Below are 13,076 nucleotides of genomic sequence, written 5' to 3'. Positions count from 1 at the left end.
GGTCACTAACGTCCACCATATTACTAGGTGGTTGCAGTTCTGCCTCACAGCGAGTTGCGATGTTATCCATGTTGAGCCCTCTAGTGTCACAAATACACTTTCTGGGTTTTGTTGGTTGCGACGAGGCTCTGGTTTTCATGAAGTGTATTTGGAAGGTAACGATGTAATGGTCAGACCAATAACAGGGGGTGATTTTTAAGTTATCGATAGCTTTTTCTTTTACTATGATCCAAACTAGGTCCGTACAGAGAGACGGCGACCGGGAACCATAGGAGGAGGGATACCAATAGACAGCGCACCGCATCTTTAGAGACGCACCCGTCTCTAGCGAGCCCCATACCAGACGGATCCCCTCCCGGCTACCTCCTGACACACCAGGAGTCAGAGTGGACTAATACGAAGACTTCTGATATTCTACACGGCAGATTGCCATTTCATAAGTACCTTCTACGTGACTATCCTAAAGGGACAGACCGTTTCTGTGTAGTCACATTTGAATTAAATCAGTGTCTCTCTCCGACAAGTAATGTCCAATACATGGATATTGGCCCAGACCTAATGCCAAGTACCACGAACGTACCAATCTCCAAGCCCTGAAGAGTCGTGTTGACTCAACTGTACACGACGAAACACGTGTCGGCTTTGCGTAACAATTCTTGAGTCTGGAGAGAATAAACCATCTTCTTGCTGTATCAAGAACACACCAAAGAATCTGCTTCTGTCTCCTTAAATACTTATCAGTCAATGTACTGTTTGTGATACTTTCATGTAGTAGCGAGAGCACAATTGTATATATGATCCAAACTAGGTTAGAGCCTTTGAAGTGGGTTGGAAGATGACATTCATGAACCAGCGACTGATCCTCGAGGAAGGCTTTAAATGAATTGATCTGATTGGATGTATGGTCCTCCCAATGAATATTGATGTCTCCCAAGAAAATATCATTGGAGTGAGGAGATGAGTTTGCTGTGATGATTTCTATCAGCTGATCTCTGAACCTGGTATTTTTGCCTGGGGGGGGTGGTAGAAAGTGTGAAGTTTGCAGTTTTGATTGTCAGAGGATCTTAAGGACCAACCGAGATATTCACAAGACTCCAGGGGGCCAGATTGTATTTTCGTAATGGCAATGTCAGTTCAATATATACAGGCGATGCCTCCACCTTTATTTATTGTCCTGTCTAGTCTCATAATGCAATAGTTTGGGGGGACTAGTAGATCTGGGCATGTGGAAGAAGAGTCGGATAGCCATGTTTCTGTTAGTATAGTTACGTCTATTTCCTCGTTTAGTATAGGGTCGGCTATGTCTGCCGCATGTTTCTTTGCTGACTGACAATTTAGTAGTAAACACGGAATGTGTTTCTGTGTATTGATTGTTGGCAAGTCTTGCTTTTCAGGAATTATAAGCACATTTTTTAGGCTGTTCAGATTTAACATTCTATTGCAAGTCATTGCAGTTCTGCATGTGTTAGTTGGGACTGGCTGAATTCTATGTTCATCTAAATTAGACGAAGGAATGGGGGATGGTTCATATGATATCAATAGGGTTTGTATCTCATTGTCTGTTAGATAACTAAGTTGATTATGTGGACAGATTAGTCTGTTTGCCACTACCATTGGGATAGAATTTACTTTATTTTGGATTTTGTGAGTGGATATCTGTAGGAGATCCAATTTCGCTAGGCATTTTTCAGATAAGAGTAGAAGGTTCTTCATGTCTCTAATGGAGGATTGCATGGCTGTATACGTCTTGATGGCTTGCGAGTTGAGATTGTCAATCTCCATCCTTAGGTGACAGGCACTGCGATTATCGGGCTCCATTGTAGGTTGAGGGGTGATAGGAGGATGTGTGGGTAACCCTGTTGGTATGCTTGCATAGATGGACTCTGGAGGGTTGGAGCTACTGTCTAGCTTTTCTGTGCATCTTTATTTATATCTTGTTGCTGTTTTGCGTTTCTTAGTGACAGACCTGTCAGTACATCTCCAGTTATCCTGGACCAAGACTGTTGACTCCCTCCTAATGACAGTTTCCAGTAGATGGTTGGAATCGGTGATTGGGCTTGATTAGGGGCTGAGGTCTCTGTGGTTAGTGGGGGAGTAATGTAGATTTAGATAAATGTGCGCTGTACTGATAGCTTTGGAGGTACTGGAATCCTATTTCGAATGTTCACGCTCATTAGCAATGTTTTTTTTAAGTAAAGTAAAAAACGTTATTGCATGACTATTTAAAATCTTTGCAAAAGAACACATTTAAATGAAGCCACATATACAAATACTTCAATAAAAGAAACCTCAACATACATTACAATAAACGTTATTTTAAGAACGTTTGGTTAAAAATCACATGCATTATTAAAAAATTGAATGGGACAGAAAACTGAGAAAGCTCCTGATTTAACTATTATGATCTTAGTCTATGTTCAGTGTGCAATGCCCTGCATTCTATTTAGGTGTAACAGTAGGGGGAATGTCAGATTATGATATTTAATTAGAAACAGTATATAACAATTTGGATTTAGCAGCTTCTACTTTTTGAAAATGGGCCTCCATATTTAGTATGTTATATAATAGTTGGGTTTGAGATAGCTTTTGCCATGTTTATAAATTTGACTAGTCTGCATGCTAACTGAATGTCTCTTCCATCAAAACAGGCGTTTAAAACTTGCCTGCGAGTTCGGAACCCTCTCTGGTTCCAGAATGGTTTCAATAGAAGTTTGCGCTCTTTGTCAAGGCCCTGCAGCTACACAACAAGTGGAGGGTATCATCTTTGGAATCTCCACAAATTCTACAGCTCCTAGTTGTTTCTGAACTTTGGCAGGAAGGGAGGTGCTGGTTTACTGGTAAAACACCCATCCTCAATTTCGAATATGATTCCTTCATGATTTTTGAGAATCTTGTTCCCAAGTAGACTTGTGGCGTGGGCCTTAAATAACTCTGAATAACAAACCACCCATGGGCCCTCTTGGTCAGGGCAGAATTATCTTCTTCCAGAGATAATGACTTTACTGTTTTATTTACTAATTGTTTAAAAATGTTATGCAGCCCATTGACCTCCCAGAGATCTTGTAGGGCTAGATAGTTTACTGCCATTTGTAGGTAGACTGAAGCTGGATTGTCTTTGTTCTTGTTCAGTTCTTCGATAAGAATCAGTTCATAGAGCATTTCTCTGCACCCTTACGTGCTACTTGCTGTTTTTGAAGGCCAAATTCTAGCCTTAGCTGCGCTGGAGAGATGTACTGAGGGAGGTTAAAAATTATTCGTATTGATTTCGACACTGCTTTGTCCAAAACTGTCTCGTCCCTTCCTCTCATGCATTCACGTCCGTAAGTGATGGCAGGAAGCAATTTTGCTTGAAATACTTCTAACAGAGGCGTTAGATTTGGGCCTGTTATTTTTTGCTTAATACTTTTTAGTGCTACGGCCAGTGCAGTCCCTTTAGCAATGATCATTGCTTTGTGTTGTCCAAAAAATCCCTTTCTGTCAAAAATAGTACCCAGATATTTGTACTTATCGACCACCTCCAGCAATTTGCCCCGAAGTTCCCATCAAGATTGTCGTGATTACTTTCAATTCAAGATCATCACTTTTGACTTCTCCAAATTTATTTCTAGCCCGTTTCTGTCTGAAAAGCTACTTGCAGTGTTTAGAAGATGTTGAAGGCCAACTGGAGTTCTACTAGTCAGTATTAAGTCGTCCGCATACAGTAAGTTTGACACTGTTAGGCCTCCTAAATTTGGGGCATGGTGGATACAGTTATCGAGCTCTGCTGAAAGATCAGACAGGAAGAGGTTAGACAAGGTCGGTGCAAGGACACATCCCTGCTTCAGGCCCTTGGTGGTTGTTATTTTCCTTGACAGGCTGCTGCAAGATCCTAATTTTATTTGGATCCATGTATCAGAATGAAGTGCAATTAGCTAGTTCAAAAGTTGCGGGTCTATTTTCCAGCCTGATAGTTTGGCCCAAAGTTTCCCCCTGTCAATGCTGTCAAAGGCAAACATATAGTTAGCAATGTTGTTTTCTATCCCAACAGCTTGATTCGACTGTTGGGGTTCATTAGCGATGGGGTTTTCCATCACAGCAGAATGACTCCTGTGTAGGGAAATGGTTTGCAGGTTGGTATTTGGTCGGATTCTTGATAGAGGGATGTTAAGGATGTGTTCTTTTAAGGATGAGAATTATTCGTCAAATTTTTCCAGATCTTTGTTGGTGGCTTGGGTGAGAATTGTGGCATTTTAGTAGCAAGTTATACTTAGTGTTACTCTTAATATTTGTGAGGGTGTTATTAGCATCTTAGTGCCATAAGAAATGTTCATCAGTTCCTGTACCTTCAGCAAATTGTTTAGGAAATTGCGCGATTTAGCCATATTAGAAGTGAAGAATATAGGTTAATTAATAACAGTGCCTTTTTTATATTGAAGTAAAGGTCTAAAATTAAGGTTTCTGGGTTTCTTCTGAGTAGCTTATGCTTAAAAGCTTTAGAGGCATTTTTAGAGAGGTTAGGGGCAGTGTATGACTGCTATGTTCAGGAGTGGAACATTACCTCTGGGGTGATGTTTGTGGCATCATACCCTTCTTCTATGCATATTGGAGAATCTTCCTAACCCGCTCCTTTAGACGCTTGATCTGTTTGTGCTGGAATATCTGTTTAGGAATGCAGTGTGAACATTATTTGAAAATAAATATCGTTCTGTTTACACTTGTTTGTATGACCTTATTTATAATAGGTTTGCTTTGTGCTTTTGGTGTACTACATATCCCATTATGCATTAGTGGGGCAGCCTAACACCTCTAATGTTGATATTGTGTATTAAATTATAGATGAGCTGTTACCAGCCTAGCATGGTTACAAAGATAATGCATACATTGCTACAAATATGTTATTGTATCAATGTAAGTGTATGTATGACTCTTACCTTTTGATGTAGCAGGAGCCTACAACGTTTCAATATTGCTGAAACCAGACACACCTAAAGGATCAGGGAGGACTCATTTCCTCAAGAGGAGTCGGTGGTGGATGAGTTGGAGAGTCTCCACCTGTTGCATGGGCCTCATTTCTGTGGGTTGCCAACTTCTCTTGGGTCCTGGCTACAAGATCATACCACCTTTTCCTTATCACTTCTATTGGTCTCTGTGTGGCCCCCACAGAGTTAATCCGTTCTTATATTTTGAGTCATTATTTTTTCTTCTGAGACGCTGGCACAGAGTGATGTTTTGCCAAACAAGGTAACGCGATGGGATACACACTCTTCTGTTAGTATCTCTAACTCTTTTTCAGAGAAATGTCATTTTGTTTTTACTGCCTTCAAGGGTCTTCACCTTCTTTGGATTCTACCCAGACATTTTGATGCATTCCAAGGGTGGATGGCTGAAACTGGTGCTGATTCCAATTGGATTCAAATGGCAATTACCAGTCTCAATGCTCTCCAGTGTTCTTACAGCCTGGAGCTACACTACTTTCTTATGGTGAGGTCATCATTCAATGCCAGGAAGTAACATTCAGTATTTGCTACTCAATTTGCTATTTGTCAATTTTCTAATTGGGATTCCTTAAATTGTGGATACGACTTATTCTGAATGGATAATGGAAAGTCAAGCACATTCAACATACCAAACTCTGATTGGTAAGTTGTGATTCAGTGAGTATTGCAAATTACAAACTGGTATTTGTTTTCTTCATTCATCCGGCCCTTGCTTATTTCAGAACAGTCAACAGCCTTAACCATCTATTGAGGGCTGATAGCCAATGGAGAACCTGGAATAAATCAAGTGTACTCCTACTATACTATGGATGGGAGCAGGTGGGCCAGCCTGTTAGGAAGGATTTCCAATAATGATTTATGATCTGTGTTAGGAAGGCCAACTTGCTATTAGAATGTGCTCCTGATCTTGCCCTTATCTGTTTATCAGAAGATTACCAAATATTCCATCCTAAATGAGACAGAGATTACGAATTTCCTGATCATTTTATTAAAAGAGTTGAGTTGTGAGTTTGGGAACTTTGGACTTGATTTTAAATTTGGAGGATAGGGTATTGTTCATTAGGGCAACAAAGTAAACCATCCCTTTACCCTGACATACATTCCATTCCCCAAATCTAGAGTTATCCCCAACCCCAAAGATATCGCTTAACATTGGTCGGAACCAGCTTCACAGGGGTTCCTGTCAAATGATGTAAACATTTCACAAATGGCTCCATCAAAAACAGGATGGCTGCTTGTCGTTTTCAAAAACAAACTCCCAAAGCTGAAATTTGTTATTGATAAATGAAAAACAGATGGAGCTTTATTCCATGGTGTGGTGGTTATTATTATTTTTACTTTTCCTGACCGTCATGTTTTACATGGCTCAGACAAACATATAAAAAATGCCATCAGATTGCACATCTTAAATTGGGAAGTCATTTGGATGGCTAACCTCAAACGACCTGTACTACAACTGAATGTTAAAGGAGTATGTTGACAATGGAGCCAAAATAGTCCCCCGTTGCTTACATCCTTAAGGTCCACCCACTCTAAATGGTACAGGCAGACCAAGAGTTTCGCAGTGAGGGTACTCTTTTGCAATGGAGTACTCTGTCCGCCAAACTCTAAATCTGTCACTAAGGTTTTATAGCCTTTTGGGAGGAGTTTTGGGCCTCCCTCTTTGGAATATCACTGACTACCTCTGAAATCTCCTGTTCTGTTATTTCTGTCACCTGCCCATTTGCTTCTGATTCATTGATTATGGAGAGAGAGACTTTGGAAATACATTTTTCAGCATTTGCTATATGGGGAAGAGGAGTTCCTGATTCAAGTTTGTGTAATCAAAAACTTTATTATCTTTTACTTTTCTGTTTTTATTATCCCTGTATCAAGACTGGTTATTTTACTGATTTGGTTATGAGTCAGTTTCTGCTACACTTTTCAGACTTCAAGCTGTCAAACCTTATTATTATTCTGGACGTTTTTATTGTATTATCTTGCAATGGATCAGCTCAGCTTTGCTATATTCTCAGAACAGTGATTAATAACCACTATAGCTTGGGCCTTTTAGACTTCAGACTCTAGTTTGTTAATACTGTCACACTTTGTCTACCTCTTTTCAGCAAAATAATGTATGAGGAGCCGCACAAAGAAGGCTTTAAATGTGACCCACACAATATTTCTCAGAATGGGGCCTTTATTTATTCCCAATAACACATAACAGTTCTTCTGTGTTCAAACAAAAACTTACTTGGCTACTAAAACCCTACCTAAACACAAGAAGTTTATACATGTCCTCATCTGGCTTCCTTTCCTAAATGAAATCCTTTCTCAGTCACTACAGGGGAATGGACTGATATCATGGTGGGAATGAGTTTTGGCTCTATGCACAGTATAACTCTTGTAATCCTATCTGTTTTGACAGTTATATCTCTGACTCATGTAATTGAAGCCCCTTTGAGTAGGGTTGGCTACCCACCAGATATACCACAATTCATAATAGTCATTCAGGCCCTGTGTGGATAAGTGATGTGCATTGTTTCTTTTATCAATCTCAGTTTGGCACCCTTGGTCTGTAAACAGAAGAAGGGTTGGGAGAGGCAACTGTGTGAAGAGAAGAAAGTGACCAGACGCTTTCTCTTCAGCCAGCTAGAGGTCTGCAGTATGGCAAGCAGCTACTGTCTTTGAGCATCTCTCTCTGAAGAAAGAAATGCACTATGGATTCTGTGTTGATGGATCAAAGGATGAATCAGGAAGCTGGCACTTTTTTCTAAAACTCAAGACAGAAGATGCTGCTATCACTAGGTGATGGGGGTATCACTAGGTGATGGAGCAAGGACACAGAGAGTTTAATTATGAGTAGGCCAAGTTTGATGAGAATTAACTGAGTTTTGAGGGACAAACATGTATATTTTTGTGCTTGGGCACATCCATCTCAATTTTACAACAAATACTGTTTAGTTTGTCCATTTAAATTCTGCAGGTTTAACCTGCCAAAATTCAACCAAGGATGAGGTCTTTATCGCACCCAGTAATACCCGGATGCTGTAAAATGCTACACAACTCGGAACCCCAACCAGTGAACAAACAGGGGGCCCATTTATGAGGTTCATACATAGGACAGTGCCACAAGGAATCTTACTGTGCTATCCTATGTCAAAACAAGATAGCAGGAATGCTCTCTCTCTGTCCTTTTCCCAGCGCCGGAGCACAATGGGCTGCTGCGCGCCAACACAGGCACCCTTGCACCATGATGCTGATTGATTTTGTGCAGGTAGGGACTCCTTCCTGCACAAAATCAATCAATTCAGGTGATTTTCTTTTTCTATGTGTGCTGCAGAATGGAAAAAGGAAAGCACAAGGAGAAATTAAAACATTTCTCCTTGTTGCACCTCCCTAACGGCACAGCTGGGGTGGCGTTAGGTCCTGACACATTCCCAGGTTTACAATTTCTTGTAAATCTGGGAATGTGTCCGGTTCCATAGGTGTTGCGTGGGAACACCCACTGCTACACCCATGGACAGTCCCTTTCACGCAGTTTTCTATGGGAAAGGGGCACATATTTAAAAGGCAATGAAAAGCAACATAAAGCGGGTCATTAGTATTGCGGGCAGATACCCCTGGAAACCGGGACCACCAGCTGAGGGTGCAGCGGTCCCACACTCCCAATTAGGATGCACCCGTCACACTGGCGGGAGCATGGTGCATTTGTGACATTGCGGAGCACCGCCTGCCGCAATGTCACAAAGGCAGGTTGTGCCTTTCAATACACAATGTGACAAGCACCGCATTGTGCCTGCCACGTTGTACATTGAAATACAGGGGGGTACGATAGGTACCCCCCATGTGCACCCCCCAACCCTCAGAGTCTCTGGGGGCCCGCAACGGGCCCCCGCATGCAAATTCTGCATGCCTTTCCGGGGCAGCAATGCCACCACAGAATGGCATGTTCCCGCCCACATTGTAATATGGCTGGCAGTGTCTAACAGACACTGCCACAATATTGAACACTTTTCCGCCCAGTCGAAAAGCGGCGGATCCCCCAGCCATTGAAATATGGCAGGGGTCTTTGCTGCAGGGATGGTGGGCGGATCGCCCCCTCTGTGCCGGCGGTGACTACTGCCGGCCCGGCAGGGGTGATCTGCCCGCCATCCTAATTGGGCCCAAAGTGTATTTACGTGGCCTTATCAATATGCTGTGGCACATTGCGCCACAAGAACGTCAAAAAAGTGACAGTCTGGTGGCGCACAAGTGTCAGTAGGGCATCATAAATGAGGTCCAGCTTTTTTTAAGGGTCAGAACACACCAACCCCCTAATATTCAGACCCCGATAGCAACTTAATATGGCTGATAAACATAACACATGTAGTGATTTGCTACTTATTTTTTTATTAATCCTTTTTAGGTCGAGCATTCAAGACCTCTTGTATATACTTTAGTATATACACTTTAGTATATACTTATATGTGTATGCACTTTGTGGGCTCTTGAGATCAGCCCTAAGACTTGTCTGCTTTCACTTAGGGACTTTTTTTTCTTTTGAACTGCCTCTATTTAACTGTCTTGATAGAAAACGACCAGCAGAGGTCAGTAAAATGCCCGAATTGCTTTCTGATCAGGGACTTTCTTTTTTTAAAAAATTTGGCAACTTTCTCGAAAGAAAATGACCGGCAGAGGTCAGTAAAATACCAGAATCACTTTAGAATTCTCTAGATTCCAGTCCATAGAAATTGTCTACAATGAGCACAGGCAGACAATAATATTTTTTTCAAATGTATATATTTTCAGTGATATGACTACCGAAGGCCCTGATTTTATATTAAAAACATAGCTTTGGACAATACCATTTCCCGCTGAAAGGCCATATTTCTCTCCATGTGTTCCCATACCTGGTGCATCACACAGATTGGTGCTTACTTTCCCTCTATGTTAAAGAAAAGTAGATGTTTCAGCCCCCAGGCTAATGTGCTACATAGCTAAATACATATAAGGTCCCAAAGGCGAGACCGATTGCATTGCAAATGCTTGTTTTTACTTTTTGACACACAGACACATTAAGATATACTTTTGTTTTCCTTTGTTCAGACACCATTGAGAATATTGAAAGCGTTCAGGTTTCTGCTGTAAATTTTTCTTTTTCTGTTTTGTTTTCTTTTGCCAAGTGATGAATGCACCCTTCTCCTGACACCATAAAAGATGATCAGCTGCTGATCTGCTGTTGTTAAAGGTAACTGTCTCCTCACTGTCTGTATTGTTTAATCACATTCAGAATTATACAATTTTATTTTAGCAAAGCTTCTTAAGGAGAAAAAAACCACGAATAATAATGACTTTATTTGCTAAGTTGCTAAGTCCTCTGTGTTCTTTCTATATATCAAGTGAGATTTTGTAAACTGCTAGCGGCTTCTGCCCATTTTATACCCTGAGGCTCTAAATAATTCCTTGCTGCCATAGTTGAATGAGAGAAAATTCAGGCAGTGTCTTTGTCTTTTTTCTACACTTCCTGCAGTTTAAACTCCAAGAGGGGCACTAGGATTCTAAGAACTCAATGACAGAAATAACTACTGTGTGCACCAGTGGAGCATTACAGTCTTTCTCGACTTATGGCTTCTGCTGTATGTTTTCCTTCCAAAATGTTATACTTGAGGTTAACAACCTATTACAAAGTTCCCTAAAATCAGTGTCAAAGACTTAAGGATGTGATCTGTTGTTGTTAAGAAATGCTTTACAACTGTTTTTTTATATATCTCATTCTCAGATTTTGTAACACTACAAGGACTAGACCAAAGGTATGACAGACTGGAGGCCTGAGATATATATTTTTTTTCCTGCAAATTCCTGACGGACTACTATGTTGTCTAATGGTAGGCCTTATTGAGCTCAATTGCTCCGCACCCACTCCATCAGATGAAAAAAATAGCTCGAACTTTAGCTTCTTATATTTGCATCAGGGGGCCTGATTGGCAGACGAAATGTGAACTGTGATTTGATCTTGATAAAGTTAGTATAACAATGAGCACAGCAAAGTGTGTTGTAAAATGAAAGGTGCAAGCTGCCAGTGCTGAAAAGAGAAAACAATAACAATTAAAAAAACCACAATAAAGAAGGGTCCTGTTTCAACTCCTGCAATACTATTGGAAGAGAAATTAAAGATATAATATCATATCATAATGAGCATGGAGAAAGAAGAGGGGAAAATTGGTCAGCAACAAGATCTTCATGCCTTCTGATATCTCCAAGATTCAGGTCTCAGAGCCGGGACACTTGTGTGTATCTGTGTGGTTTAGTAAATCCAGAGTAACTCATGGCAGAGCAAATCACTATGTTGAATTACCTTGCATTCGGAAGGCGTACTATGGGTGGAGTTTAGGTGCTCCACAGTACACTCATGGATTTTCTTCAATTCCCAGATTTTCTAAGGGTAGTAAACTGGGAATGAGCTAAAATATTATGCCATCCCAACACAGAAATATGTTTATTTATCCTTGTTGTTTGCTCTTTCTATGTATGCTGCATTCTGCAGAGGAAATTGCCTCTGAGAAACTGCTTTGTAGTCTCCGGGAGCAGCAAGTCAGTAAGGCTGGAGTCCGCAGTTTCTGTGCCTTCTATCGCAGTGGAGCAGAGCCTCTGCTCCAAGGGAGGTTCTTTGGCAATTTGTCAAATACTGGAGGTGCTCCAGAGTTTTTGGAGTCATCACAGTGGCAAGAAAAGGCAGAGCACCATGATTGTTGAGTCCTTAAGTCAGCAGGCAGGCTTTGGCTACAATTTCTCTACAGCAGGGCTTCAGTTCTTGGGCAGCAGCTCTTCCTGGTCCATTTCTTCTTTATGTCCATTGAATCTAAAGTTCCCGGCCCAGGGATGCCACCTAAATACTATATTTAGTGGCGATATAGGGTGAGACCGGTAGTAGCCAATGGGCTACCTTCCTTTGGGGTGTCTACACCCTCTAAATGACCACTTCCTGTGGTAAGGGGCACTATCCTAGCCCTGATAGTTTATTTTCCTACCATCTCAAGATGAAGGATTTGCAAAAGTGGGGTCTACATCGCCTGCCACACCTTAGGTGTGGTGCAAGCTGAATGGGGGCACACCTCCTCCTCTAACTAATTTTCCCGCCTTTCCTCCCACCAAAGTGAAGCAGGAAAGGGGATCTGGCATCCTCCTCTATCTAGAGATGCCTGGGTTGAACTCCAAAGACAAAACCGCCATTGAAGCTTCCTACTCAGGAAGACCATTCCAGCATGAAGGTGGTGAAAAGCACCTCTGCCCAGGGCAGGCTTTTGTTTGAGCATGGGCTGTCACCTCATGAAGTCAGAAACATGGCTGATGTTGGCAGACTGGCTATGACTAGTCAGAGACCACACAAGTGCTTGGTAGGTTTTCAGGGGACCCATAAAGGGGCACCTGTGTGCATTTATTATTAAATCCATCACTGACATCAATGAGGATTTATTAAGAAACGATGTTTGGTAGCAAACATCTTAGGGTACAGTGAAGCCATCATGGCGCTAGGAAACTTGTAATGACAAGTATTCAGCCCATGTACTCTCTATGGCTTACCTGTGCACATACAATATCCAAGAATGGACTTGATATTGTGGGGTCATATCTGCTCATTCAGATATATCCACACTAGGCCTGGGTGGAGCTTGTGGTGTTTTACTCCTCAGAATTCAACAGAGTTGCCTAAAAACTCTGCCAAATTCCACAGAGTTCCATGAGCTGGCGGAGTATTGCTCTACCAACCCTAATGAATTCCCCTTGGCTGCTAAGGGTCGTTGAGGGCCAAGAACCTTTATTGGAGCTGCATGTATGTCCCCAACAGCGGGATTGCTAAGATGTCATTGGAGACCATGCCCCATTTCTCAAAAATGCTAAGGGACCTCCTGGCACACTACTGGTTTAGGGATGAAGTCCCCGTGGCTGCAGAGGGCTGTTGGGGGGCCAAGAACCCCTATTGCTGTCACAAGTAAGTCCCCCACAAAGAGATTGCTGAGATGTCATTGGAGGCCCTCCCCCTTTCTCAACGACTCTGCAAAGGGGCCTCCTGGTGCACTAATGGTAGGGGCTGCAGTCCTCTTGGCAGCTGATGATCGTTGGGGGTCAAGAACCCTTATT

Source organism: Lissotriton helveticus, chromosome 4_1 (genome assembly GCF_964261635.1).
Source record: "Lissotriton helveticus chromosome 4_1, aLisHel1.1, whole genome shotgun sequence".
Taxonomy (NCBI): domain Eukaryota; kingdom Metazoa; phylum Chordata; class Amphibia; order Caudata; family Salamandridae; genus Lissotriton; species Lissotriton helveticus.
Note: the sequence above shows the minus strand (reverse complement) of the source record.